Source organism: Mytilus trossulus, chromosome 5, assembly GCF_036588685.1.
Source record: "Mytilus trossulus isolate FHL-02 chromosome 5, PNRI_Mtr1.1.1.hap1, whole genome shotgun sequence".
NCBI classification, from domain to species: domain Eukaryota; kingdom Metazoa; phylum Mollusca; class Bivalvia; order Mytilida; family Mytilidae; genus Mytilus; species Mytilus trossulus.
In genome coordinates, this window is record NC_086377.1 from 74,546,935 (window position 1) to 74,573,461 (window position 26,527).

At 31.9% G+C, this 26,527-nt stretch overlaps 1 long non-coding RNA gene across 1 annotated transcript; it reads right to left on the minus strand.

Moving 5' to 3' along the window:
- Positions 1-376: 376 nt before the first annotated feature.
- LOC134717466 (uncharacterized) lies at positions 377-25,448 on the minus strand. The gene is made up of 4 exons (XR_010107322.1): positions 25,338-25,448; positions 5,402-5,562; positions 1,436-1,459; positions 377-466 (listed from the first exon to the last, which is right to left on the minus strand). It is a non-coding gene; the product is annotated as an uncharacterized LOC134717466 (long non-coding RNA).
- Positions 25,449-26,527: the final 1,079 nt, after the last annotated feature.

Here is a 26,527-nt window from a genome sequence, read left to right on the forward strand (position 1 = left end):
GTGTCATGTCTCAAGTCATGGTCATGCAAGATTTTTTGGGACCAAAGTAATGTTTTTTGTGTAGAATACTATGTTACGTGTAATAAAGTAAATCAATATTTCAATTGTATACAGTTACGAAGTATCAGACAGCAACTCTTTGACATACAAACTGGAGTAGTATTCATCAGTGTAATAAAGTTAATCACAATATATCATAATATTTTGAAGACAAGAGTATTTGCAATAAATAGAATGTACACTGAATCATTGAACACTAACAAGGGCAGTGTTTAACTGATCCACATTATGTGATAATAAATATCACTTATTTAAGTAAGTCCCCTGACTGTATAATAAATATCTGTAAATGTGTTAAACATTTTACTTTACTTACATAATCACCTCTACATTCCAAGTTAGCTCTGTTCTTTATACATATTTCTACCTCTTTTATACTCCCCTTCGCTGCAGCTGTAAGAAGTTTCTGTAAGCAAAACAAATCTTTTACATTTTCCTCTAGAACATACAAATGTATCATAAATGTAATAATTGAATTTAACAAGCTACATTTTTACAGTTTCAACAGTTTATACCAAATAAAGTGATTACCAAGAAGGAGTGAAATTGTTGTCTATAATTTCAGAGTTTTTTTAGAAAAGTCTGTAGACAATTGTATTATGCATCAGTTTTGAGATCAGCCTAAGTTTTTGTTGAGGTTAGTGTTGCTCGGTCTTTAGTTTTCAATGTATTGTTTTGAATATAAAAAGAAGACGTGGTATGATTGCCAATGAGACAATTCTACAAAATAGACCAAATGACACAGAAAATAACAACTATAGGTCACTGTACAGCCTTCAACAATGATCAAAGCCCATATGGCATAGTCAGCTATAAAAGGCCCTGAAATGACTAATGTAGACCGTTGAATTTTGATTGTTTTTAATTTTTTCTATGGCGTTGTCAGATTCTCGCCGACTTAAAGAGTTGTGAATGTCCTACAATATCTTACGTTTCTTTTTTTTTGTCTCCTGGAATTTTGTATATTGAAATTCTGTTCACTGTAGTCATTTTGATTTCTCCTGTTCTCCCCCTGAGAATACTGCACGCCTGTATCTTTATAACATAGGTCACATGACATAGGTCACATGACATAGGTCACATGACACTGACTGACTCTGAGAATATTACACGCCTGTATCTTAATGTACATTTTATAGACAACATAAGTCACATGACATAGGTCACATGACACTGACTGACTCTGAGAATACTGCACGCCTGTATCGTATCTTAATGTACATTTTATAGACAACATAAGTCACATGACATAGGTCACATGACACTAACTGACTCTGAGAATACTACACACCTGTATCTTTATGTACAGTTTATAGACAACATGGGACACATGACATAGGTCACATGACAATGACTTTTATGAAGAAAAACTTACCTCATCCCAACTTGCCATTATATCCTGTAAAAGAAAATGAAATCATTGTATATTTATAAAAATAAGGAGATATGATTACCAATGAGACAACTATCAACTGAAGTTCAAATGAAGTGGATGTAAGCAATTATAGGCAATGGTACAGCCTTCAACAATAAGAACAAGAGGCAGTCAAGTGACAGCAAACTGGATTTTCCTGCATAGGTCGAACCCTGAACAGTTGAACAAGTATTGACACAACATTTAAGCTTAAAACAGCTCTGAATTTGGATTCTGATTGAATATTTATAATAGATTATTTTCTAATTAAGGGGAATGCCACGAACCATCAAGCTTCCTCCCTAAAATTTATTGAAAGTACATTTTTAATTAATAATGAAAATGATATTTGCAAATCTGAAACACAAACAGGATCGTGTAAAAAAATAAACATTAACACACACAGCACAAATTAATTACCACATATCAACTGTGACATCTACTTTCATAACACACATGACTTTAAAAACAAGAGGCTCTCAAGAGCCTGAATCGCTCACCTTAATTCTTTTGGTTAAATCTTTCATCAATGATTATTTTGGCTTTTCAATTTATTTAAATGTTTTTTGGATCGTCCTATTTTCTTCAAAAGCCAAAAAAAATAATCATTTTCTCCTATGTTCTATTTTAGCCATAGGAGCTATGTTTCTTGACATACAAGGAAATAAAATATAAAATTTATACTAGATACTCTGAAACTCATTTAGCCTAAGTTTGGCTGAAATTGATACAGCAGTTTCAAAGGAGAAGATTTTTTAAAGTAAGTCAACATGATGAACAAATTGTGAAAAAAGTCTTTAAAAGGCAATAACTCCTTAAGGGGTCAATTGACAATTTTGGTCAAATTGACTTAATTGAAGATCTTACTTTGCTGAACATTATTGCTGTTTACAGTTTATTTCTATCTATAATTATAATCAAGATAATAAACAAAAACAGCTAAATTTCCTTAAAATTATCAATTCAGGGGCAGTAAACCAACAACAGGTTGTCTGATTCATCTGATAGTTTCAGGGCAGATAGATCTTGACCTGATAAACAATATTACCCACGTCAGATTTGCTCTAAATGCTTTGGTTTTTGAGTTATAAGCCAAAAACTGCATTTGACCCCTATGTTCTATTTTTAGCAATGGCGACCATGTTTGTTGATAGATCATAACTTCGGATACAATTTACAAACTAGATACCCTAAGGAACATTCAGTTAAAGTTTGGAAGTATTCGGCCCAGTAGTTTCAGAGGAGAAGATTTTTGTAAAAGATTACTAAGATTTACGAAAAATGGTTAAAAATTGACTATAAAGGGCAATAACTCCTAAAGGGGTCAACTGACCATTTCCGTCATGTTGACTTATTTGTAAATCTTACTTTGCTGAACATTATTGCTGTTTACAGTTTATCTCTATCTATAATAGTATTCAAGATAATAACCAAAAACAGCAAAATTTCCTTAAAATTACCAATTCAGGGGCAGCAACCCAACAACGGGTTGTCCGATTCATCTGAAAATTTCAAGGCAGATAGATCTTGACCTAATAAACAATATTACCCCCATGTCAGATTTGCTCTTAATGCTTTGGTTTTTGAGTTATAAGCCAAAAACTGCATTTGACCCCTATGTTCTATTTTTAGCAATGGCGACCATGTTTGTTGATAGATCAAAACTTTGGAAACAATTTATAAATTAGATACCCTAAGGAACATTCAGTTAAAGTTTGAAAGTATTTGGCCCAGTAGTTTCAGAGGAGAAGATTCTTGAAATAGTTTACGACGACAGACGACGACGACGGACGTCAAGTGATGGCATAAGCTCACTTGTCCCTTCGGGACAGGTGAGCTATAAAGTCAAAAAGAAATTTTGATGTTATCATTACTCAGGTCAGAAACACTACCTTATATGGAAATGCATGAATTAGCATACTTATGCTCTCGCACATGTAATTGTTTATTTACGTGTGACGCAATTTATTGTTACCTGGTTTTTTTACCAATCCACTAAATGAGCAACAATGCATTATGGACTACTACGTGTTTACAATCAACCAAGAACACGCGCTACTTACTTAAATACAACAAATTTTGTCGTGCAATGCGGGATTAACAATTTCGCTTAGTTTTTCATTTTTTGTATCCACATTTATAGTTCGTGATATAAAGTATTCGTGCCATGCTCAGATTAATGAAGAGTTCTTTCTATGCGAAGAAAAAGTGTTTGATTTACCAGATATATAGCTATTCACGCGTTTGATGATGACATGCAGAATTCATGTATTTGTCCACCAGACAGCAACAAAACAACAGTGAAAAACACAATTACACATCAGACAAACATATGATACAAGTGTAAAGTTAGCCGTCGATTACAGCCGATGCTAATATTCATGAGTGCAGAAACTTTCCTATAGATAGTTAAAGAGAAATGTGTGATCCATGAATTTTGTGTTCATACAAAAGATCTAGATGAAGACTAAGAGTTTGTCAAGTATCTGATGGGGTCACTAAACTTTTTGAGTTAAAAATATATGTATTGCACCTACTTTTATGTTTTAAAAGTAATTTAAATCGAGGACAAAATGTGTTTATATATTTGTCTTTAAGAGGCAATAGCGTATAATCATCAATCGTGGCCATTAATAGCCGACTATACGGTATGGGGTTTTCTCATTGTTGAAGGCTTTGAAGTTGCCTATCATTACTTATATCCACTTTATTTGTGCTTAAGTGGATAGTTGTCCCATTTGGCAATCATACCCCATCTCCTTATTTGTGTATATAAACATCCCTCAGAAGTTCGGGTTTCCATTATAAAGTATTTACATACATGACAGTGTTTACAAAAAAGTATTGATTTTTGACATATTTCATTATTTGGCACTTTCAAACTGTTCCCTTTGCTCTGACAGTAGTGGAAAACAACTGTTGTTTCATATGGTTTTCGTCTTTGCTAAGATTTTTTTTCAAATGGAGATATTAGATTTTTTAAATTTTTAACGGACTCATACTCGAACATTTGTCAATCGTAATAAAATCATTAATGATGTTATCCATGTTTATGTTCGACAACGTGGGAAATTTGATATGTTTTGTGAAAATTGCACCTTTACACCTAAACCTACTATATTTCTTTTATGCATTGGATATAAAAGTGGAAAGGGATTAATATAAGTTGCAAAACTTGTTTCCCAATCCACTATAAATAAATATGTTTAAACTATTGGATATAAAAATTTCTATTTTTGTATATAAAATAAGGCTGATTTTTTTTATGTTATTTTACACAAATAATTTTTGGTCACTTTATAGCTTACTAATCGGAGATATTGCACAGGACAGCAGCCGAACAATAAAAATACCTATGACGGACTCTGCTGTTGTCTGTTCTATAGTCGGGTTGTTGTCTCTTTGACACATTCCCAATTTCCATTCTCAAATTTATGCATCGAGTGATGAAACTATACAAAATATGTTAAGCTATTTACCGTCTGAGCTTTCATGGCTTTAATAACACTTATTTTTAGCATACTGAATATTATGATGTTCAGATCCTGATAAAAAGTTTACACATCCAGACTCCAGTACATATATAGTGTTTCTGTGCCAGTTTTTGTGTTTTTCGAGGCAGAAATGTTTTTGGAATGACATTATATATGTTTTAAAGAGATTATAAAATTTTCATACTTGACAGTCATGACAGTAATCACTTCATACGAAATTTCACGGTTTCACATTGTGAAATTATTGCACAGGTACAATGCATAACAATGGAAAAAAACCTGTGTAACTACTTTTACAAGGCGAGAAAGAAAGTCGAACAGTGATGCTCGTAAGCAATACTTTTTCAATCTGAGCATGCAAACTGAAGATTATGTGATTTTAAAGAAACGTGTTAAAGTAAAGTCCCTTACTTATTACAATATAAATAAATACCCAAAGTGAAATCTGTTGGTATGAGTTCTACAACCGTCAATATGGAATTACATGTGGGTCTTCGTCAAACTGTTATTGCAACTTCAGCATGTTATAGTCTGTCTTCAAGGCCTTAATGCCACTTTATATTCATACCCCTTCTGCCACCAGTCAATCAGAATCTGAAAAAAAGTTTTAAAATTTAAAACATGTAAACAGATTAAACAGAATAGAGAATGGAAACAAGGAATGTGTCAAAGAGACAAAAACCAAACCAGAGAGCAGAGACAGCCAAAGGCCAACAATGGGTCATCAACACAGCGAGGAAAATTCTGCACCCAGAGGCACACTTGATCTGGCCCCTAAAGGCTAAACAATAATGATTACTAGTTCAGCAAAGTAAACATGGTAAAGGCAAATATGTTTGTTATTTGTAAAATAAATCATAAATATTTTAATTTTAAGTGGCCTCTAGCATGTCTAGGGAACTCTTGAAACTGTGCGCAGAAACTAAATGCATATATATATAGCCATGATAACTAATTTTTGAATTAAATTAATACATTTTTCATTAACCATGGTAAATCAATGAGACGAGGCTTTTAAGGGATTAACTTAGCTGTTATAACAAGGCTTAGTTATTTAAGGCATGTAACTTACTATATATGAGAAACTTGGGAATTACTGGGAAGCTTGCGCAGAACCTCATTACATGCTCTGATCATATTTCTTACAATAAATTAAAATACATTGTAATTAAGCATGTATATTTCTGAGCAAATGCTTTGGAGTGATGAAGAGAAGCTGTAATAACACCCTTTAGTTATTACAGACATACATGTACATGTACTTTTTCTGTATTAACATAGGTGTACTATCATGACTATGCATGATTGGAAACTATGAACTGTTATAACTTTCTATAGTGGAGTATACATAAAGACAATAGTAATATAGAACTTGTATACATTTAAACAAAACTAATGACATGAATGATGTATATTGTTACTTTGAAACATGTAACATACATACAGTACAGTTTTCACGAAAGCCATCCCATACTCCATACACCGAGTTTTTACCTGGTGTAACACCAGGAAACTCCGACATCACTCCCTAAATTCTCGGAGAAATTTGGGAGTATTCCCTCCGACTTTCGCGTAAATCCGTTACCTTTTGTGTATTGTATTAGCGACATCTCTCCCAGTCTGGAGTGACGCGGTGTCACACCAAGTAATTAATTGCCCTAATCCTTCTGATCTATGCCAGCAAGCGACAGTCAAGGTATGCGAGATTTCTTATATAATTAAACAATTGCATTTCCTGTCTATTGATTATCAGTTTATATCTGATTGCTTGAAATAATTGAAAGATTAAATAAAAATCAAAATGTTGTTGTTAATTCTTTTAAATGCACTGACTCTGTACATTTAATCAAGTTTTAAAAACAAACTATATTTGATTTTGACTTCCGTTTTTTATCAGTTAATAAATATTTAATTTTCTAAAAGAGATATAATTGTGTAACAATAAACAGAGACTAACGCTGAATAAACTAGATATCATTGAGATGGAAGCCATCTCTGTGGGCCCCGCTGTCAATAACGTGGGGTAATAGTGATAGTACTATTTCATAGTATAATAGTGATATGACTGCATGATGTGAACTAATTGTTGACTACTCTAAGGAGTCTCATGTGTGATTTCAATCTAAGATTTTAAGTTAAAACTGATAAATATTCTCATCTTACTTTCATAGTATAATAGTGATATGACTGCATGATGTGAACTAATTGTTGACTACTCTAAGGTGACTTCTGGATGTATGGATTGATGTTTGAACAATATGTTTAAAGGCGCTGCCCAATTGATATTTGTCACATATTTTTAGAATTATGCCTTCAATATATTATGACCCACCAAGTATAAAGTATGAAATATTAACGGTTCTCGAGAGGTAGAGCGGACACAATTTGTTAAGAACAACAAACGGATGGACAGACTGACAGACTGACCTTAGACCTAGGATGCATACATTATGACACATTCTCTGGTGTTGCTTTATATATATGTCAAGTTGAAAATGTTTGTCAGGTATAAAGTATGAAATAATAACAGCTGTCCTCTCAAAATATAGTGTGGATCAAATTTGTTAGCGATGGACAGATCAACAGACAGACAGACAGACCTTTGACCTAGGAAGTGGTACATACATCATGACACACCCTCTGGTGTTGGTTAAAATGGATGTCAAGTATAATATTTGAAATCATAATGGTTCTCAAGATATAGAGCGGACACAATCTTCACCACAGGACACAGGATTGTCAACTGAAACCAAAGTTTTTTTGACGTTGACCTTTGACCTAGGAAGTTGTACATACATCATGACACGCCCTCTGGTGGTGGTTAAAATGGATGTCAAGTATAAACTTTAAAATCATAACGGTTATCTAGATTTGGAGCGGACACAATCCCACAGGACATGGGGTTGTCAACTCTAAACCAAAGTTGTTGACCTTGACCTTTGACCTAGGAAGTTGTACATACATCATGACACGCCCTCTGGTGGTTGTTGAAATGGATGTCAAGTATAAACTTTGAAATCATAACGGTTATCTAGATATGGAGCGGACACGATCTTCACCACAGGACAGGGGGTTGTCAACTAAAACCAAATTTTTTGACCTTGACCTTTGACCTAGAAAGTTGTACATACAACATGACACACCCTCTGGTGTTGGTTGATAATCATGTTAAGTATTAAGTATGAAATCATAATGGTTCTCTAGATATGGAGCGGACACGATCTTCACCACAGGACAGGGGGTTGTCAACTAAAACCAAATTTTTTTACCTTGACCTTTGACCTAGAAAGTTGTACATACAACATGACACACCCTCTGGTGTTGGTTGATAATCATGTTAAGTATTAAGTATGAAATCATAATGGTTCTCTAGATATGGAGCGGACACGAAAGTGTTACGGACGGACGGAAGGACGGACGGACGGACGGACAGACTGATCACTATAGGGCGACCCGCCTTAGTCGGCGGGGCCCTAATTAGGGCAGTGTTAAGAAAAATTACAGGTCTCAAAATTGTTTATACAAGTAAAAAAGAAAGTATTAATCACTATCTAAAATGCTAATAAGTCTACGCAATTTCCATTTTACGATTACAAAATAAAAGTTTTAAAAAGCAAAAGGTTGTTGTTAATGCTTACAATTGCATATAACTTAAGTTACGAAAAGAGACATACTTGCGTGAAAATAAACGGAAATTAATGCTGAAGGTATAAAATGTGAGAAAGATAGAAAATAACGTTTTAAAACTTGTATATGCAATATGCAAGAAAAAAAGAAAATACTATTCACCATTCCTAATGCTTAATAAGTCTACGGCATTTTCTCTTCAAAGTTTGTTAGCATTACTTTAGGATAAATAATACATTTCGGCTACAACAGGATTACTTCTATAGCTGCATCAACTCATCGTTGCATAATATTCATTTACGCACAATGAATGTAAACTTTTGTGTTGTATTTAAAAGAGTGATCTTTAAATATTTTTAAAGCAATTAATTGCAGTGGGAAGAAGATACGCATCTCAGTGATGCATAGTTGAACTTGAACTTGACTTCGCTCACAATATTGAATGCTAACCAGATGCTCCGCAGGGCGTAGCTTTATACGACCGCAGGGGTTGAACCCTGAACAGTTGGGGCAAGTATGGACACAACATTCAAGCTGGATTCCGCTCTAAATTTGGATTGTGATTAAATAGTTGACACAGCATAGGTTTCTGACACAGAATGAATGTATTCAAATGAACTTAAAATTTTTGTTTTCTCTTAAAGCAATTCACTATGCTGTTGAATATTAATCCTCTCAAAAAAAAATTCTTTTTATTTATGAAATTTCAAATGAGAAAAAATGAACCCAATTTTTTATTCACATCCCCCTTTCCCTTATTCCAAAACTAATTTCAATTAAAATATTCTAATGAAGTTTGCAACAATTTCTACTCATTTAAATACATCATAAAATATTAAGATGTAAAAAAACTGCTTGTTATCACTGAATGGTAAAGATTATTTAAATTTATCAGTTGGTAGAAAAAGTGAATATACATTGTATATTGTATATAACAAAGATTTAAGTTGATTCTGGACAAAGAAAGATAACTCCAATTAAAAAAAATTCTTGCAGATATTTCTTGCTTACTATACTGGACAAAGAAAGATAACTCTTAATTAAAAAAAAATTTGCTATTTCACAATATTGTGAAATTAGATATTTCTTGCCATTGCACAATACTGTGCAATTGAAAAGACTTGCTTTTGTACAATACTTAATGTAATAATTTTAGATCCTGATTTGGACCAACTTGAAAACTGGGCCCATAATCAAAAATCCAAGTACATGTTTAGATTCAGCATATCAAAGAGGCCCAAGAATTTAATTTTTGTTAAAATCAAACTTAGTTTAATTTTGGACCCTTTGCACTTTAATTTAGACCAATTTTAAAACTGGACCAAAAATTAAGAAATCTACATACACAGTTAGATTTGGCATATCAAAGAACCCCAATTATTCAATTTTTGATGAAATCAAACAATGTTTAATTTTGGACCTCGATTTGGGCCAACTTGAAAACTGGGCCAATAATCAAAAATCTAAGTACATTTTTAGATTCAGCATATCAAAGAACCCCAAGGTTTCAATTTTTGTTAAAATCAAACTAAGTTTAATTTTGGACCCTTTGGACCTTAATGTAGACCAATTTGAAAATGGGACCAAAAATTAAGAATCTACATACACAGTTAGATTTGGAATATTAAAGAACCCCAATTATTCAATTTTGATGAATCAAACAAAGTTTAATTTTGGACCCTTTGGGCCCCTTTTTCCTTAACTGTTGGGACCAAAACTCCCAAAATCAATACCAACCTTCCTTTTATAGTCATAAACCTTGTGTTTAAATTTCATAGATTTCTATTCAATTATACTAACGCTATGGTGTGAAAACCAAGAAAAATGCTTATTTGGGTCCCTTTTTGGCCCCTAATTCCTAAACTGTTGGGACCGAAACTCCCAAAATCAATACCAATCTTCCTTTTGTGGTCATAAACATTGTGTTTAAATTTCATTGATTTCTATTTACTTTAACTAAAGTTATTGTGCGAAAACCAAGAATAATGCTTATTTGGGCCCTTTTTTGGCCCCTAATTCCTAAACTGTTGAAACCAAAACTCCCAAAATCAATCCCAACCTTTCTTTTGTGGTCATAAACCTTGTGTCAAAATTTCATAGATTTCTATAAACTTAAACTAAAGTTATAGAGCGAAAACCAAGAAAATGCTTATTTGGGCCCTTTTTGGCCCCTAATTCCTAAAATGTTGGGACCAAAACTCCAAAATCAATACCAGCCTTCCTTTTATGGTCATAAACCTTGTGTTAAAATTTCATAGATTTCTATTCACTTTTACTAAAGTTAGAGTGCGAAAACTAAAAGTATTCGGACGACGACGACGACGACGACGACGACGCCAACGTGATATATACGACGAAATTTTTTTCAAAATTTGCGGTCGTATAAAAATAGTGACATCAATTTTGTCCACGAGATTTTTATTTGGCGGGAAATAGTATCATGTAACAGTAAACTCAGGTGACCTTTCTGGATAACCGTGGGAAAGTTCATTCAAGGTTTAAACTTGCTTTGTAAAAAATTGACATAAATGTGTGTGCGTTAAGATTGAGGCTCTAGAAGGTCCTTTTACAATTGATTAACCGGATTCTAAATTATATTCCTTTTCTGAATAAACCAACATCAGTCTTTTATTTTTACGTTTCTCAGTCAACAGAGGACATAAACCGGACATTATTTATACGTCCATAGTCAACACTATATATTAATGGTAGATGAAAACAGGATGCATGTCGTTCAGTTCCTGATGGGCGTTGGTAGAGATCCTCTGTGAAAATTTGTCGATATCGTAAAAATCCAATCCAATTTTTTTTACATATTTCTTTCTTGAAATACGATATAATTTCATTTCAATATTCTATTTTATATATTGTTGAAATACTTCTTTTTATATTTGGTCGAGGATTTTAACAAGCAGTAAAATACAGACGGATTGCGCTAATCCAATTTTATTTTAAATAATTAAAGATCAATAACAGATCATTACGGATAAAAAATACCTGATTTTTTTCTCCATAGAAATAAATAAGGTTGTGATTATTGTGTTGTGTCTAGGCGGCAAATGTATCTCAGTATTTATGAATAAAGGGCTGCCACATTGCATACATACAAAACTATTTGTCACTTTACAGTTTCTTTTTTAAATTCAAATATTTCAAGTCGGTAATCTACCGAGGTAATGAAACATAATATTTTACATTTCAAAATAAATTGAAAGTATTAAACAGAGTTCACTTGTTGATCTGATAAATTAACTCTTGGGTTTAATTTAGATTGAACATATAACCGTAAAAACATCATTCTGTTTTAAGCCAGTTGATATTAATTATATAATATTGAACTATTAATGAACCGAATATTGCTCATACATATAACCGTAAAAACATCATTTTGATTTAAGCCAGTTGATATAATTATATAATATTGAACTATTAATGAACCGAATATTGCTCACTGAGTAGGTCATAAAAGGTTCTGATTGTGGTAAAATCATATTTGTTGAAAAAACAAAAATTATGACAGGATCGGACTATAATGAAAATACAAAATAAGTGTTTTATTTGTATTTTTATACGTTGTAGGTTGCCTGTCATAAAACAATGATATGGGCATATACATACACAAATAATTATCTTATTTTAAATAAAAATGTCACACTTTTATCTGACAATGAAATGACATTTCAGGGATGATTCCATGTGTTTTCAAATGGGTTCCTTAAGCTTGAACATCAAATTGGGAATTTTATCCCAATTGGGAATTTTTTATGCATATACAATCTAAAACGAAATAATATCATTTTCCTGACCTGTAAAAACGGAAAATGTATATTAAGTTTCACCTGTTCACTGATTGAAGAAGTTATTCGATTCACACCAGGCAAGTTGTAATACATGAATAGCATTGCACATGATGCACTATCACTTAACTTTGGTAAACAAGGCATGTATACCAGCTAACATAAACCTATGGCACTTAAGCAGTTTAGCTATTTTTTGGAATTTCAAATTATCTCAAATTATCTCATAATATAAAAGATATCTTATATAACAGATTAGATTTTTATAAGATATCTCATTTAATATATGAGATATCTTATATAATTTATTTTTTAAAGCTATCTTAAAAAGAGAGGTTTAGCTAGCTATAAAACCAGGTTCAATCCACCATTTTCTACATTAGAAAATGCCTGTACCAAGTCAGGAATATGACAGTTGTTATCCATTCGTTTGATGAGTTTTGACTTTTGATTTTGCCTTTTGATTTTTGATTTTCCTTTTTGAATTTTCCTCGGAGTTCGGTATTTTTGTGTTTTTACTTTTTTTTTATATATTATATGAGATATCTTATAATATATAAGATATCTTATATATTTAATAAGATATCTTATAAAGTTTAAAAACTTTATAAGATATCTAATATACTTTATACTTAGATATCTTATATACTTACATGACTTATAAGATATCTTTTATACTTTATAAGATATCTTCTAAAGTTTATAAGACATCTAAGATATCTCATTAAGTATATGAAATATCTTATAAATATTTTTTATACAAGATATCTTATATAGTTTATTGGATATCATCTTAAGAAAATTATTTAAGATATATTATACATGTTATATGAATTATCTTATAATTTCTATACAATGTCTCTAATGATATTTCTTATATGGGCAGGAATTCACTAGTGAAATTTTAGGGTCAATAGTGTTTATCCAATTAAAAAATAAAGAAATCATGCAAATATGGAGAATAAACATTGTTTAAATAGCAAAGTGGGTTAGTCTTTATTGCCACATGCAAAAAGAATGGATCCAATTAAAAAAAAAAAAAAAAATCAGCACTTGTTATGTGCTGGCAGTTGAAAACTGTAGACAAAAAGTGTGACATTTCTGCAGTGGCAAAACCCCTAGTCATATTTAGAATATGCCTGAAGAATTGTTCTACTATAATAGTTGAAAATCAACTGCAAAATGATCAGTCTATCATTTAGAAACCCCATTTTGTACAGAATCCGATTATTGCTGCAAATAAAATACGTTTGAAAATGGACAATTGCATGTAACTTTTCGCGTCAACAAATGTTACATGCACCTTTTCATTAGCTGATTAGCTTTGGAAGCAAGTTATTGGTCCAGCATGGCAAATTTTGAAAGGTGTCAACAATGGTTACAATTTGGATTTCATGATTTTTATCAATCAACTGAAGTTTGAAAAATATTATAGGTAAGAAAATTTATTTCATTTTCGTGTCAATACTGCCCAATAATACTCATCTTTTTATAACAGTTGTATACTTTTTATAGTAAGCATTAACATAACTATTTTTTTCAAATTTCAACCCACTGATAATTACATTTAAATGTGGCTTTGTCATCTTTCACACTTGGCATCTACCAGTAATCAAGCAGATGATAAGAGAGTGGGACCAGGTTAATTTTGACCTCACAATGAAGTGTTACATGCACTTTTTGTGTAAATTAGGTTCTTTGATAATGATGTGTGACTTGCTTTGCAATTTTGTCAAAAAAAATAAGTTTATCTTGTATTTAAACAGGTTTGACCCTTACGATATTCATTTTATTGCTGGAGAGATTTCTGTACATAACATTGACACGAAAATATTTACCAAGGAAAGGTGTCTATGATACATGCAAAAGCTTTTTTTTGTACGGTTTGCCTTATCAATCTAATTTTTTACATGAAATACCACAGATTAATTGCCAATTTGATTAACTAGTACTTGTATTCATTCTCAGCATTATAAAGATAACTGGTCACTTAATTTGAAAACATAAAATGTAACATTGACACCAGAATAAAAACAATATTACGTACTTTATTACACTTAAAGCATAACTGGCCAGTGCATAATATTAAATCAAATGTAAATTTATGCTGAATTTTTAACAGAGAAGTTGTTGATCTTTCTTGATTTCTAGACTTTACAATATTTACTTGTAATTCTTATCGTTTAAAGGCATGTAACATTGACACATCTTCAGACTTCTGGGTCCAGGTTACATGCTACAACCTAATAAATGTGCATACAATTATTCAATCAATAAAATCTTGTTGAAATTTAAAATTTGCTTCATTAAAATGATATTAAAGAAATAAATGAGTTTTAATTATTTGTGTTTATTTTTTTCCTGATTGACTAGCAATGTTTCCTCATCATTTGTTGGTGTTCCTGTCAATGTTACATACATAACCCAGAATTATAATGTTTTAAAAGCATTGATTTCCAAACCTCTGTTATGAGCTTTAAAATGAGTTTAAATCTGAGTTTATAAATGACTAACATCTGAAATATTGTCATCACACAATTTCTTTGATGCTCCTATGATAACTTTATGAGTAACATGGACTACGATTTTTGTATCAGGTCTTTTTTGTGTTACATGAGAAGATTTTACTGTGTTGAAATCAACAGTTAATCTAATTTTTAATATTCAAAGTTATTATTATGATACTTATTTTAAAAAATAATGTATAAAGTAAACCCAAATTAAACTTTTTTTTCATTAAGAAATTGTGTATGTAACATTGACAGAGTCTATTAATAAGACTTTCACATGTTCAGGCCAGTGTTACATGCGTAAACAAAACTTTCTGCCATATGGAGCTATTATCTTATTTTTTATTTTATAAAATTAAAGCGTTTTTATGTTTTCCTGTTTAATTTGTCTTTTAACACTAGTTAGTAACATTGACAACAATATTTTGTGTCCAGATTTTTTTATGTTACATGCAAAGGTATTACTTCCTTAAAGTCAGACATTTATATAACATTTTATAACCTAAATGATTAATTAGATATTACTGGGCAGCAATTATATTATTTCTCCAAAGTTGACTATTAAGCACACCACTTTCATCTTCTGGTCTTCATGTATGTAACATTGACATACAACCTTTTACTTTCTGTCAATGTTACATGCATGAACAGAACTGATAACATTTACTAACTCCTTTGCTCTATTAAGAGATTATTGATAATTTAACTTGTTTTACCACCATCAAACTTCATCTTTATTTCTAAATCTAGACATTCTTTTTAGAAGTGTATTTTCTTCATTGACAACAAAATTGGTGTCGGTCTTGAAAATTTACATGCAATTTTTAATAAAAAAAAATCTACAGGCAATATAAACCTAAAAAGGAAAAAGTTGATCAGCAATAAATGTGATGAAGAAAACTCTCAGGAAGATGCTGCAAAAAGATACTGTCCCTGTCAACCAGTCAGATGGTGATGTCCCTGGCAGCCAGACAGATGGTGATGTCCCTGTCAGCCTGGAACATAGTGATGTAAATATCAGTCAATCAGTTAGTTGGTGATGTTCCTGTCAGTCTGTGATGTTCTTGTAATCCAGTCAGAGGGTAATGTCCCTGTCAGCCAACAGATGGTGATGTCCTAGTCAGCCTGGCAGATGGGGATGTTCATATTAGTCAGTCAGTTGGTGATGTTCCTGTCAGCCTGTCAGATGGTGATGTCCCTGTCAGCCAGTCAGATGGTGATGTCCCTGTCAGCCAGTCAGATGGTGATATCCCTTTCAGCCTGTCAGATGGTGATAACCCTAGCTATCAGCCTGGCAGATTATGATGTCTGTGTTAGCCAGTCTGATAAGGTCCCTATTAGTGAGTCAGGTGGTGACGGTCCTTTAAGCCAGTCAGATAGTAGTGTCAGATGCTGGTGACTGTGTATGCAGACATACTAGTGATCTCCAATTTGACCATTCTACAGCAGTGTAGAAGATAGTTATTTCAAAATCTTGTTTATTTATCCCTTTTCAATCACCAGTCAACACATGTATCATATGTATTTACTGATGCCCATTATAGAAATCATGAGAAATTCCATTTGTAACATATTTTTTTTAATTGTTATGCCAATAATTGACATTCCAGAATATCTTTTGCATTATAAGAGGTTCAGGCTCCTTCTGATTTCAAAATAATAATAATAAACTCATCATGGATACCAGAATTGAAATTTTGTAGGCCAGAAACGCTTTTCGTTTACAAAAGACTCTTCAGTGACGCTTATTATAAAACAAAAAAGTAAAAGAAGGCCAAATAAAGTTGAAAACAAGACTATGGTCTAGTGGGTGTTGGTTTTCTCTTCTGAATTGTTTTACACTGGTCATTATGGGGCCCTTTAAATTGTGGCTTCCTGTAGTTTAGGTAACAAGTTTTCAAGATGAAATGGCATTGAAAAATCGAAACAAGATATTTGAGAGTTTCTATATTATTGTAAATTTTATAATCTATGCATGGATTTTGGTTCTGATTAAGGGTAGATTAATTGGTTTTTTTTGTTGTTGTTTTTTTCAGATAGATAGTTGAAAATGTTGGAGACAGAAAACAAGAAACAAGAAACTTGTTTTGAATGTTTGAAATAAAATTTATTGTTTAAACCTTAAAAAGTTATCATAAATGTAAGATTTACCAGCAGAAATAAAACGAGATATTGGGTAATATGTCTATCAGACAACAACCTCAAAGATGAAACCCAAACTGTTCTTTATAGAAGTTATGTAAACGATGGAAAATAAGATTCTCAATAAATGCAGCTGTATCAACCTCTCGTAGATTTGTCCATATTTTGTCTTGGTTTTTCATACTATTAATTTTAAGTGTAACTGTGTCACATGAATGAGGGATACATGTAATCATTTTGTACCCTTACTTTGTCAGTATTAGTTATTGTGTGAGAAACTTGTGGATGCTGATGGTTGTGTGGTTGTCTTCTTATCAATCTCATCCCTGTGCATAAAAAAACGGGTTGCTTAAACTTACTGATATAAAAATGTTTTATGTTGTGGAAATTTTGGATGACTCCTTCATCAATTGATCTATCTTTGGTCTTAATTTGATTTTTCTGGTTATTTTGACATTTGAATATCTTTTAATTAAGCCTTCCATAGTGTACCACCATGAACAATCATAACTACTGGTATAGTTAAAAAATATGTCTGCTGTCTGAAATTTAGGTGAATGGTTTTGGTATTAACCACTATTTAAATAATATCATATATGAGAAATGTGGCAGTATAATTGTATAATTTACATTCAGATGGTTGTTTGGAGGCTTTTTATATCTTTTAAGGTCAATTCTGGCATGGTTCATTATTCATATATTTTGTGTCCATGTTACATGCAACATTTAAGTCACTATTTTATGACAGAAATGAGATAATTGCAAAAATATTAATACAATTTTTTAATGTGAGGGTAACACAATGAAAAAGAGCCTTTACATGTTCAGAAAGAAAATGATTCTTACTGTATTTATCTCTTAAGCATTGCATGTAACATTGACAGAAAAGTAGAGGAAACTTGTTTTCACAAAATTTCTGAAAGAAATGAAAATATACATTTTAGAGTTTTGATGATAGACAATGTTCTGTGATCAATATATATGATATTGAATGTTGAATAAGTTAAGGAATCATTAATCTCAATTTGGAAAAAGTGTCCATGTTACATGCTCCAAATTCATTATTTGCATTGTTAATCCAAACTGACGCAAGTTTGAAAATGATTTTTTGGTTACAAATAGAAGGACACCATTTGTAGCAATAATTTGTAAAAAATTTAGAAGCTTATAATGATTTTTATTTTTTTCTTACAATGTCACACTAAAGTAGCATTAGTGAATTCCTGCCCATATATGGTATATATAGATTCTACCACTGCATCGAGTATAATACGATATTTATCCACTTGAGACAGTTAAATTTTCAAATTTAAAACACAAGGCTGGCCCGAGCATTTTAAATATTTAAAATTTAACTGTCGGGAGTGAATAAATATCGTATTACACGAGGTTTGGTGGTGGAATCTGTTTCTCTAATGATTTTCTTACATTATGCAGGCAAACTTATTCCTTCTTTTAGAATGATCTGCAAAAAGATGTGCTCTTTCTATGTGACGTCATCAGGCATGGTCGCTTTTTTTCATGCCGTCACAATAGGAAATTCAGAGGAAAGCAAGAACATTCGATGTCATAATCGTATTTTAACCAATGAAGTACTGAGATCAAACGAACCACACGTTGATTAAAAAAAATTTATACAATGGGTGCAGAAAGGGATTAATTGACAAAAAATTAGAGAAATATGATATCTAAAATAATCTTTTTTATAAGATATCTTATAGAAATAGATATCTTATAAATAAACTTCATATAAGATATCTTATACATGTATATCAGTCAGGGGTGGTACTTAAACAAGTGATTTCAAAATCACTTCTTTGAGTGATTTTGGCTGTGAAATATTTAAAATTTTTGCAGACTTTTCAAAATCACTGAAAAAAGTAATTTGAGAAGTTAAAATTTAATCACTTCAATAAGTGTTTATAACATTTTTTTGATATTTTTCCCACAAGCTTGATTTTTTTATTGGTAAAAAGACCAGAATTTCATTGAAAAAACAACTATGTACATGCAGAAATTGTCATTTGCTTGATAAGCCTGCCACTTTTTACAGTTTATTTGGATATGCAAAAACTGGAATAATTTGTAGATCAGGACATAACCTTAAAATAAATCATTCTTATTCTAAAGAAAACCAATCAGGTCACCTAATATCATTGACCTTTGTCTGCTAGTAAGAGTAGTTAATGAATATTTGATTACAGAACAATTCCCAAGGGTACTTTTAAAAGCCTTAGCGCACTAACCACTAACTTACTGCCCAAGCGCACTGGTGAAATTGATATCCAAAAATAAAGGGATAATTGATTTATGTAGGAAAATTATAGAAAAGTTTGTGAAAATATGGAAAATCAATTAAATTAGCATTTGAAGATCAAAGAAAACACTTAAATCACTTAAATAGGTGATAACTGAATATAAAAAATCACTGAAATAGGTGATAATGAAATCACTTAATCTTGTTTAAGTAGCACCCCTGACTGTATATAGTTTATAAGATATATCATATTGTTTATAAGATATATCATATTGTTTATAAGATATCTTATACAATTCATAAGATATCTGATAAAGAAAACTATATGAGATATCTTATAAACTATAAAAGATATTTCACAAATTTTATAACATATCTCATGAACTATGTAAGATATCTTATAAACTTTATAAGATATCTTATAAACTTTATAAGATATCTTATATATATGGGTTAGGGGGGGGGCTCATTTCATGAATGCTCCATCATCAACATTATTTTCAAAAACGCTCAAACTTTTGTCTTTTGAGGAAATAGAGCAAAATATAAAATATTTTCTTTTACAAAACAAGTTTTAATCAAGTTACATAACCGGCTTTGCTAGGTGATCTGCTTTTATAAGATCGGCGCCCATTAAGATTTATTCATCAATGTTATATCAAAATTTGAATTTGTTCTTTGCCGAGGTCTGCTTTGAAACCAATTTTGACAAAAAGCATGTTTTTGATCCACCCGCTGAGCGATCTACTTTTGTGAATTCAAATGCTCCCATAAAATTTTATTCATTTCAATCCGGCTGCTAAAATTGTTTACCTCATGTTGACATAATTAAATCGTTGTTAATAAAATGCGATCGTAGTCAGCATTCTTATCCGGATTTTACCACGTTTTGGCGACATTGAAACTATGAAAAATTATAGTTGCCGTAATCGGTGACTGAAACTTTTCCGGAAATACCGATTTTTATTTTAATTTTCTGAATTGGGAATTTATATTCACAAATATTTTTTTGGGGGCCGCTGGCAGAATTAAGGGCCGCTAAGCGGCCCTAAACTATATAGCGGAATCATCCCTGATTACATGAGATATCTTGACCTTTTATAGCTGACTATGCGGTATGGGCTTTGCTCATTGTTGAAGGCCGTACGGTGACCTATAGTTGTTAATGTTTTTGGTCTTTTGTGGATAGTTGTCTCATTGGCAATCATACCACATCTTCTTTTTTATATTTGATTAAATAGTAAAACGGCTTGCCATAGATTCATGTTAGCTGGTATATATGTTTATGCCTAGGTTACTTCGAAGTAAGGTGTAAAAAGAATGAATATAATAGCCTTTCAAGACGTCATAATTATTTGGAATAGTGCATCATGTGCAATGGTATTCATGTAATACAACTTCCCTGGTCTCAATCAAATAACTTTCCAGTAATCTGGTGATCATATCTATGAAATCAGAATCATATATATCATAATCATTAGCCCATCCATAATTATTCAAAATGTTACAACTTCTTAAATCAGTGTAGAGGTTAAACTTAATATACATTTTCCATTTTTACAGGAAAATGATATGATTTTGTCTTAGATTTTATGCATAAAAAATTCCCAATTGGGATAAAAATTCCCAATTTGATGTTCAAGGAACCCATTTGAAAATACCTGGAATCATCCCTGCTTATTGTCCCATACAAGATTATATTTGGTTAACAGGTTTAGGGGTGGGGATCTTGACCGTTTACAAGTTAATAGCACATTCTCAAATTGAAGGGGGTGGGGATGACCCCCAGGGACTTCCCTTTTATTTCATTTGATTTGTTTTATTGTCCCATACAAGAATATATATGGGTTAGGGGTGGGGATCTTGACCGTTTACAAGTTAATAGCACATTCTTAAATTGAAGGGGGTGGGGATGACCCCCAGGGACTTCCCTTTTATTTCATTTGATGTGTTTTACTGTCCAATACAAGAAAATATATGTTTTAGGGGTGGGGATCTCAACGATTTACAAGATAATAGCACATTCTCAAATTGAAGGGGGTGGGGGTGACCCCCAGGGACTCACGACACCCTTTATTTCATTTGATTTATTTTATTGTCCTGTGATCATTTCTGAAGACTATGTGTGTCTATCACTTACAGTTTTCAAGTTATAGTCATTTAAAAATTAAAAAAAAAAAATCCCATAGGGTTCTAAAGTAAACCCTTCCCTTCTTTATGCCCCCCAAAATGCCACTTAATAAACCCCAATGCACAAACGAAAGATTGATGGCTCCCCTAAACAAGTTAGTCTAACATTTTACGAAACTCTAAGTAAATCTGACAAGCCGTTTTGGAGAACCGCTGCCGCTACGGCATTGGCTGGTAATTAAAATTGCTTTCAGACATTTAAAATTCTTCTCTATAAGCCAACAGAATCCAACTAAAAAAAAATTTAAATTGAGCTTCGGGCTTGTGAACTCTCAAGTTAATCGTGAAGGCTGCATTGGTTTCCTTAAGTCTGCATCAGTTCTAACTTTAAAATTTGTTAGTCGAAATGGACAGGAAGAGACTACAGAACAAAAAAAGTTTGTAACTTCTGTAAGGGTTCCGCGGAACCCAGTGTCTCGCCTATTTTTGCTGTAAATCGCATGCTCAACAACAATGAGGAAAAAAATCAATAAAAATTCCTCTTGTTACTATTTTATGATTGTAAGAAAGTCCATTTAAAAGTAAATTACAGAAAAAACGGAGTAATCTTTTTACAAACTTTACTTCTGGATACAATCTTATGATCATAAACAAGCTTCTGTCAAAGTTTGGTACAAACCAAGGATAGTTTAAGAAAGATATTAAAATTTTAAAAACTTTAACCACAGAGTGAATGTAATGGTTCCCCGTAGAAAAACTAAGTCCATTTAAAAGTAAAATATGGAAAAAATGGATTTATTTATTTACAAAATTTACTTCTGGATACTATCTTATGATCATAAACAAGCTTCTGTTTAAGTTTGGTACGAACCCAGGATAGTTTAAGAAAGTTATAAAAATTCTAAAAACTTTAACCACAGAGTGAATGTAATGTTTCCCCGCAGAAAAATTTAAGTCCATTTATAAGTAAAAGACAGAAAAAATGGAATTTTATTTTTACAAAATTTACTTCTGGATATTATCTTATGATCATAAATAAGCTTCTGTCCAAGTTTGGTACAAACCCAGGATAGTTGGAGAAAATTGTTAAAATTCTAAAAACTTTAACCACAGAGTGAATGTTTTGTTTCCCTGCAGAAAAAACTAAGTCCATTTATAGTAAAATACGGAAAAAATGGAATTTTATTTTTACAAAATTTACTTCTGGATACAATCTTATGATCATAAACAAGCTTCTGTCAAAGTTTGGTAGAAATCCAGTATAGTTTAAGAAAGTTATTAAAATTTCAAAAACTTTAACCACAGAGTGAATATTTGTTGACGCCGCCGACGGAATGTAGGATCGCTTAGTCTCGCTTTTTCGACTAAAGTCGAAGGCTCGACAATAAGATTTAATAGATGAAAACTCAGAATTTATCAGTAGGAAAAGGAGGGTTACATTAGTTTTTAGGTTTCTCTAACAAATTGCAGCACGAAGTGTCAAATCAATTACATGTCATTGGACTATTATACTAACGGGACTGGAAACTGATCGATCTGTTGAGATTTCAATGCCCCGATAGTCGGATTATAGATTTTTTGTTTTGATTGACAGCTTATCGTATCACGTAGTGAATTAGCATTTGGTACATGTAAACAATAGAACTGTTAATATTGGTGGATTTGAAATAAAGAATAATTATTAAATCAATTAATTTATATGCGAAAAATAGATATTGTTTACGAAAAATTATCATTAGATAGTCAATATTTAACTTATAACATTATAAGTGTTGAAAATAAACCAGATATAGTCAAAAAGCCGACACTTTACTTGACCGCTAAGAAAACAACGTGTCAAAGGTTAAAAGATCATAAATAATCCTGATAAAAACAATAAGTGTGCAATAAAAACAATGTTGACAATTTCAGTTCCAAATTAATTCATATAACAAACGCTACCCAGGTCTCATGAAAACATAGCCACATTGTTTTGAACTTTTGTGAACTTCGTGTTTACACCAAAATTTCAATATGGCGGTGCACGGTCGGGCCTACTTTTGTAGATCTAATTGTGGAACCTAGTGTACATATTTTTTACGAAGTCATATGCATGTATGCTAAAGCCACATGAAGACCATTACTAAGCTAAATTAAACCTGATTATAATAAAATATTGCACACATAAAAAGGAGTAGGCAATTTTAGAGGAATAGTATAAATTATTTCAGCCTTGTATGTGGGTTCTGGTTGTAATGAGAAAGAGATTTTTTTTCCACTTTTCACTCTAAAAAGTCAAATGAAAGTGAAAACTTAAACTTTAAGATTTTGTAATAAAATTCTACTGTTCACGATAAAAATTTCACTGTTCGGGGGTGTTGAAATTAGTGGGGGTTATTAAAAGAATGATACTTAAAGAAGTGATTTTTGGGAAGGAAATTGAGGTATGATACTTAAACAAGTGATTTGTATGTCATTATCCTAGATTCAGTACAAGGTCATCACCTGAAATGACCTGGTCATCCTAGACAACACAGATTTTGGTTCTGATAAGTTTAGAAACATAATTAGTCCCTGGATCATTAGTATTCTATATTTAAAGTTACAATAAAATGAAATCACTTCTTCTAGTGATTAGTTTGTGCTACTTAAATAGGTGATTATTAAAGAAAGACAACTCCAACTTCCAACCTTGATGGAAATAATGTTACTTGAATCAGTGATTTAGAAAATCACTTGTTTAAGTAAGTCCCCTGACTGATAAATAAAAATAAACAACAACCTTCTAACAATTATTCAACAGGACTAAAATACCTGTTGCACTGAAAAACAATGAAAATAATATAACATTATTTTTATTCGAGAAATTTCAAACAGAATTATTACATGTATTATGTCAGCTCACTGTAACTGGTAAATAACATCTTGTATGTATAAAAGTAAAGTAAATTCATATCTGTATATCAGTTACAATATTTATACCATGAAATCTGTAAACCAATCTCATTCAGGACTGATGTTCAAAATGCCCGATTGAATGTGAATAGCATTCGAAGTGAACTGCCGCTTCTGCATGGATTCCTATCTATGTTTTTAGTTGAACATGTTGAAAATACATATATATTGATTGTGGTTAAACCACATTATTCAGTATCCTTTACTATCTTGTGTGCAGAGTTTGCGAAAAGTGTCAGTCCTCAGGATTTCACCACCTAAATTTTGCATAGGACTGACACATTTTTAGTATTCTTCAATAGATTAATAGTGAGAACCAGCAGATTTTCTTCAAGGACCACCAGGGGAAAAAAGATTTCGCAAACTCTGCGTGTGCAATGGCAAGTGATTGAACTATCTTTAAATCGCAATAAACTGGCTGTATACATGCAAAAAAAAACTATCACCGCTGATTTCCAATCAAAACTAAACCAAAAGTTGTCCATGCAAGGGAATTAATTTTGATATGAACACCATGAACACAGCTATCTAGATTTATTTATTGGACCTAATTATTTAATTAATACTTTAAACTTAATAAAAAAAAAAAGTACATTTAATGACTGTATAACGTTCCCTTGTATTTTTTTGAAACGAATGTAACTTTCAAACCCTTGTTTGTCCCTCAAATATTTCATCGTATTCCCGAAAATTATAATATACAGAATCATGAATATTCATATAATATCTATCAAAAGTAATCAGAACCTTCTGAGACTTAACAAGTTCATAGAAGGCCGTAATTGGAGGTCACCCAAAGATTTTATTTTTACACACATCTGGGAACATTTTTTTAGGGTAATTTGGAGTTATCTCCCATTGTTTTGCCATACCTACAAAATGTAAATAATATTTTTTAAATGAGATAAAATGAGTAGAGCCTTTGTCATTTCTTCACGTAAGTCAAATTTAACAGAAATATTTAAGACTTACCCTTTAAAGTCATTGAAATGATTATGATTGATGATTTCTTGGTTAAAAAGTTTGTAGAACACGTTGTCAAAACAAAAAACAAACCAAAACGTAACCCGAATAATCCAGTCGTTATATTACGATCACTTCGATCACTCCATTAACTGGAGGACAATGACCGATAGAGGGCGCTGAATTATTCGAGTTAACTAAAACGAGACTCTGAATGACGGGATTGGGGCAAGTCGGACCAGGAAAACTCGGACCAGTTTAAAAGAAACTCGGATTGGATTGAAAGATATGACCAGTTTGAAACACTGATTGGGCCCATTTAAGGTCGATTCTAAACAATTTCAAAGACACCTCGGAACAATGTGAAACACTGATTGGGCCCATTTTTAGAACGCTTCTCACTCAGTGGTTGATTCTAAGGAAAAAAAGGGGGCATAGAGGACGTAATTGACGCGGCCTCCCGTTTGATCGCCAAATAAATAATAAATAATTTTTCACGGTGTATATAGATTTTTAGTATAAAAATGTCCAAACATTTTTTTTATTTAATTGTCTTAAAAACTGGTCCGAGTTGTCTTAAAATGATTTTGACAAAATTTCCGAACGGTTGTTTTATTCATGAATGTCTATAAAAAAAATAAGTCAAATGGAGCCATTGATTCACATAAATTTGCCAATGAATATTGACTGTATGCTACCATTTCCCCAACAGGAGGATCTTTTCCTTTGTCACATCAGTGAGGGTCTGGAATTGGGGAGGGGTGTCAGGGGCGGATTTAGGCGGGGGCGTGGCGGGCGTGTGCACCCCCTAACTTGAATTTGCAAAGCATGGGTTGTTTTCTAACTTATTTAAGTATCAGAAGACACCATTCCATTTTTTTTTTACATTGACAGTATATAAAACAGTCAGTTTAACAGAATCAACGTGATTATCAATCAACTGACCTACGATTTATTTAAGTTCTATAAATAAATATATACCTACTGAAAAGGAAGGTGTCAAACGCGGAGCTGCGTTTGATGACAAATAAAATAGGTTTTTAGCAGTTCAAGTACAAACAATTGTTACATTGTATTTGCGGTTTTTATAATCAATTTCTTTGATAATCGAATTTCCGAAGCATCCCTATAACGGCCTTACTCACTTTCACAATTTCATCATGGCACGGCCAAGAAAACAGTGAAGCCAGATGAGATTC